This window comes from Manis pentadactyla, chromosome 1, assembly GCF_030020395.1.
Source record: "Manis pentadactyla isolate mManPen7 chromosome 1, mManPen7.hap1, whole genome shotgun sequence".
In the NCBI taxonomy this organism is placed as follows: Eukaryota; Metazoa; Chordata; class Mammalia; order Pholidota; family Manidae; genus Manis; species Manis pentadactyla.
Genome location: NC_080019.1, coordinates 109,371,373 through 109,375,799, shown reverse-complemented (window position 1 = coordinate 109,375,799; position 4,427 = coordinate 109,371,373). Strand labels below are relative to the sequence as shown.

Here is a 4,427-nt window from a genome sequence, read left to right as displayed (position 1 = left end):
TAAAGGGCAGGGCGTCCCCTCTGGACCATCAGAGTTCCAAGTTCACGTTTTGGGTCTACTGCTGACTCACAGTATGTCTCTGGACAATTAAGGTTAGCTGTGTGTAGTTGGGGTGGGGCAGTGATATTTATCATGTGTAGATCAACTAATTAATTTCTATGACAAAATATGTCATAGAAGTGAGGGGGCAATGATTATAATCATTAAAGCAAATTAGTTAATATTTCAAAAGTGAAAGCAAGATGACTGCCTGGATGAAAGTTGAGATTCAGGCTCTTTAAGGTAAAGAGCAGCATGAGGGACGTGATCACCAGCAACTTGTTACTCCAGTGAGGAGGCACAAAGCCTTGGAAAGGCAGTGTTGAATAGAAAGAGAGCATTAATGATATATACTAAATCCAGATAAAACCTGCACAAAGATGCACCAGCTCTGAGTGCCAAATGCTTCTCTCTCTCTCTGGTTCTTTCTTTCTCTCCCTTTGTCTCTCTCTCTCTCTGGTTCTTCCTAAGCATAATTTTTGTCTTTCTGAGTTTTTGATGAGTTTCCTCAAAATGCTAGAGGCACGGAGACTTTGGAGGCACAGAACAGGTAGTAAGAAAAGATCTTAAAGGTCATGTCGTGCCGCACCCCAACCTCATCAATTCTAGTCTGTTAGAAATGAATTCTGTAATGTCCCTGCCATGGGCTTCTCCAGGCTACTAGCGAATGAAGTCAACCTGCCTATTCTCCACTCATTGGTCTCAGTTGTGTCCTAGAATATTACAGAGAAAAAAAATCTGCTTGAAGTGAGCTCTCTTGTCCCACAGAACCTTGTCTCATCTAGTAATACAGACCCAGCTTTTTCATAATTCAACCCCCACTGTGGATTCGTGTCCCCTCACCATGCTTCCCTCGCTTCTTTTGACATGCTCCAATTTGTTGAGTTAGTCCACAGTCAACAGTGATGGCTTTTTACTGGTAAAATTCCCCATGTGGGGTTGACTCACCTGGCTCCCCATCTTTATGACCCTCCTGTCCCACTGCTGTAGCCCTACTGAGGACTCAGCCATGCAGGGCCCTGGAGGTAGTTCTGACTTTGGTCAGTAGAATCTTAGCAGTTCTGGTTTGGTAGCTTTTGTGATTCAGCAGCAAGTTGGCCTGATGACTAAGCTTATTCTAGGCCCTTGTGACTCAGCTGTATTCAGTGGGTTTCCATCAAACCTGTGCAATTACGCTCTTTTCATTCATTTATCCATACTCCATAAAATGTTTATTGAAAACTATAATGTTAGGGTCTGGGTGTTTAAAAACGGATAATCATAGCACCTGCCTCCCAGTCTAGGTTGAGAGATGTGTCTAGATGCCCCTTCCTTAGAATGTGCATCCTGCTCCTTTTTGAGACTCTACCTCATGGCTAGGCATGGATTTTTATAGGTGTTTTTTGATGGATATTTTCATCATGTTTCAGTTGTGTTAACCTAGAGTGGCTCACACAATGTAGATCACTCTCTGCTGCTTCCCAACATATTAATGATGAAGTTTAGGCAAAATGTGCCTTTTCTTCAACCCTTTGATCTGCTCCACTCACATGCCATGCTGAAGGAGCACATAAAACCAACTGTGAGCTCCAGTTCCTGATCCTGGTGTTTATCTAGGCCATCCTCTCACTGTTCTGCTCATGTCCTTTCCTACTGTTATATCTGTTCCTCCTTCTACACTCTCCTGCTTTTGTACCCCAGTCCCCAACAAGACATACCAGGATCCCACACTTACTCATGGCAGTGTAGAGGGCAAACCTGAGATAACCCCTTAGACAGGAGGCAGGGCTGTGTACTGGAAAGAGCAGAGACCTTTCAGGTAAACTTGAGTTAAAGCCAGGCTATAATACTTTCAAGCTGTGAGAGTTTGGTTCAGTTTAAATAACTCAGCTAATCTGATCTAGAGATGTCACCTGTTAAATGGAGATAATAACTCAACTCATGGAGTTATAAGGTCAGCATGAACCAACATACAGGCATACCTCTATTTATTGTGCTTTTCAAATATTGACTTATCAACTGAAGGTTTGTGGCAGCTCTGAGTCAAACAAGTCTATTGGTGCCATTTTTCCAACAGCATTTGCTCACTCTGTGTTATTTCTGCATCACATTTTATAATTCTTGCAATATTTCACAGTTTTTCATTATTATTTTATTTGTTATGGTGACCTGTGATCAGTGATCTTTGGTGTTATTGTAATTGTTTTGGGGTGCCGTGAGCTGTGCTCATATAAAATGGCAAACTTAATAAATGTGTGTGTTCCGACTGTTCCACCAACTGGCTGTCCCCCCATCTCTCTACCTCCCTATTTTTGGGTCTCCCCATTCTCTGCAATACAAAAAATTTTGAAATTAGGCCAATTAATAACCCTACAATGGTCTCTAAGTGTTCAAGTGAAAGGAAGAATCACACATCTTTCGCTTAGGAGCTGGAAATGGTTAAAAGCTGAGATAGGCTGAAACTTAGACGCCTTGTGCCACATGGTTAGCCAAATTGTGAAAGAAAGAGGGAAATTCTCGAGGGACATTGTTAAGTGCTACTCCAGTGAACAGAAGAATGGTAAGAAAATGAAGCAGCCTTATTGATATGAAGACAGTTTTAATGGTCTGGTTAGAAGATCAAACCAACCACAATATTCCCTTAAACCAAAGCCTAACCCAGAGCAAGGCCCTAACTCTCTCCAAATCTATGAAGGCTGAGAGAGGAGAGGAAGCTGCAGAAGAAAACTTGGAAGTTAGCAGAGGTTGGTTTAGGAAAAGTTTAAGGAAAGAAGCCATCTCCATAACATAAAAGTGCAAGGTGAAGCAGCAGGTGCTGATGTAGAAGCTGCAGCAAATTGTCCACTAGATAATTAATGAAGGTGGTTGCACTGAACAAGAGATTTCAGTGTAGCTCAAACAGCCTTCTCCTGGAAGAAGATGTCATTTAGGGCTTTCATTGCTAGAGAGAAGTCAATGCCTGGCTTCAAAGCTTCAAAGGACAGGCTGACTCTCTTGTTAGGAGCTAATGTAGCTGATGGCTTTAAGTTGCAGCCAGTGCTCACTGACCATTCCAAAAATCCTAGAGCCTTTAAGAACTATGCTAAATCTACTCTGCCTATGATCTGTACTTGGAACAACAAAGCCTGGATGACATCACATCTGTTTACAACACAGTTTACTGAATATTTGAAGCCCACTGGTAAGATCTGCTCAGAAAAAAAGATTCCTTTCAAAACAAATACTGCTCATTGACAATGTAGCTGGTCACCCAGGAGCTCTGATGTACATGGACAATGAGATTAATGTTTTTATGCCTGCTAACACAAACATCCATCTGCAGCCCATGGATTAAGGAGTAATTTTGACATTTAAGTCTTATTCTTTAAGAAATACATTTTGTAAGGCTATAGCTGCCATAAATAGTGATTCCTCTGATGGATCTGGGTAAATAAATTGAAAACTTTCTGGAAAGGATTCACCATTCTAGATGCCATTAAGAACATTTTTGATTCACAGGAAGAGGTCAAAATATCAACATTACTAGGAGTTTGGAAAAAGTCAGCTCTAACACTCATAGATGACTTTGAGGAGTTCAAGACTTCAGTGGATGAAGTAACAACAGATGTGAAAGAAATAGCAAGAGAACTAGAATTAGAAGTGGAACCTGAAGAGGTAACTGAATTGCTGCGATCTCATGATAAAAGTTTTAACAGATGAGGAGTTGCTTTTACAGATGAGCAAAGGAAGTGGTTTCTTGAGATGGAATTTACTCCTGGTGAAGATGCTGTGAAGACTGTTAAAATGACAACAAAGGATTTAGAATATTCCATAGGCTTAATTGATAAGGCAGCGGCAGGGTTTGAAAAGATCGACTCCAATATTGAAAGAAGCTCTACTGTGGGTAAAATGTTATTAAATAACATCACATGCTACAGAGAAATCATTTGTGAAAGGAGGAGTTAATCAGAGTGGCAAACATCAGTGTTGTCTTATTTTAAGAAGTTGGCACAGCCACTCAATCCTTCAGCAACCACCATCCTGATGAGTCAGCAGCCATCAACAATGAGGCAAGACCCTCCACCAGCAAACAGAGTATAACTTGGTGAAAGTTTAGATGTAGTTTAACATTTTTTAGTAATAAAGTATTTTTACATTATGGTATGTCCATTTTTTTTAGCCATAATGCTACTGAACACTTAATAGACTACAGTAAAGTATAAATATAGCTTTTATATGCACTGGGAAACCAGAAAATTAATTTGACTTGCTTTATTGTGATACTCACTTTATTGCAGTGGTCTGGAGCTAAACCTTCAATATCTCCAAGGAATGCCCATATAAAGCTTTAGAACTTGGCAGTTCCTCGATAAATATTTGTTTTTCCCTCTCTTGCATATCAATAAAGAACCCATACCTGTAACTTTAAT

The 4,427-nt window shown here is 40.4% G+C and overlaps 1 pseudogene; it reads left to right on the top strand.

Annotated features, from left to right (window-relative positions):
• Nucleotides 1–2,499: 2,499 nt before the first annotated feature.
• LOC118932883 (tigger transposable element-derived protein 1-like) lies at nt 2,500–4,098 on the top strand (annotated as a pseudogene).
• Nucleotides 4,099–4,427: the final 329 nt, after the last annotated feature.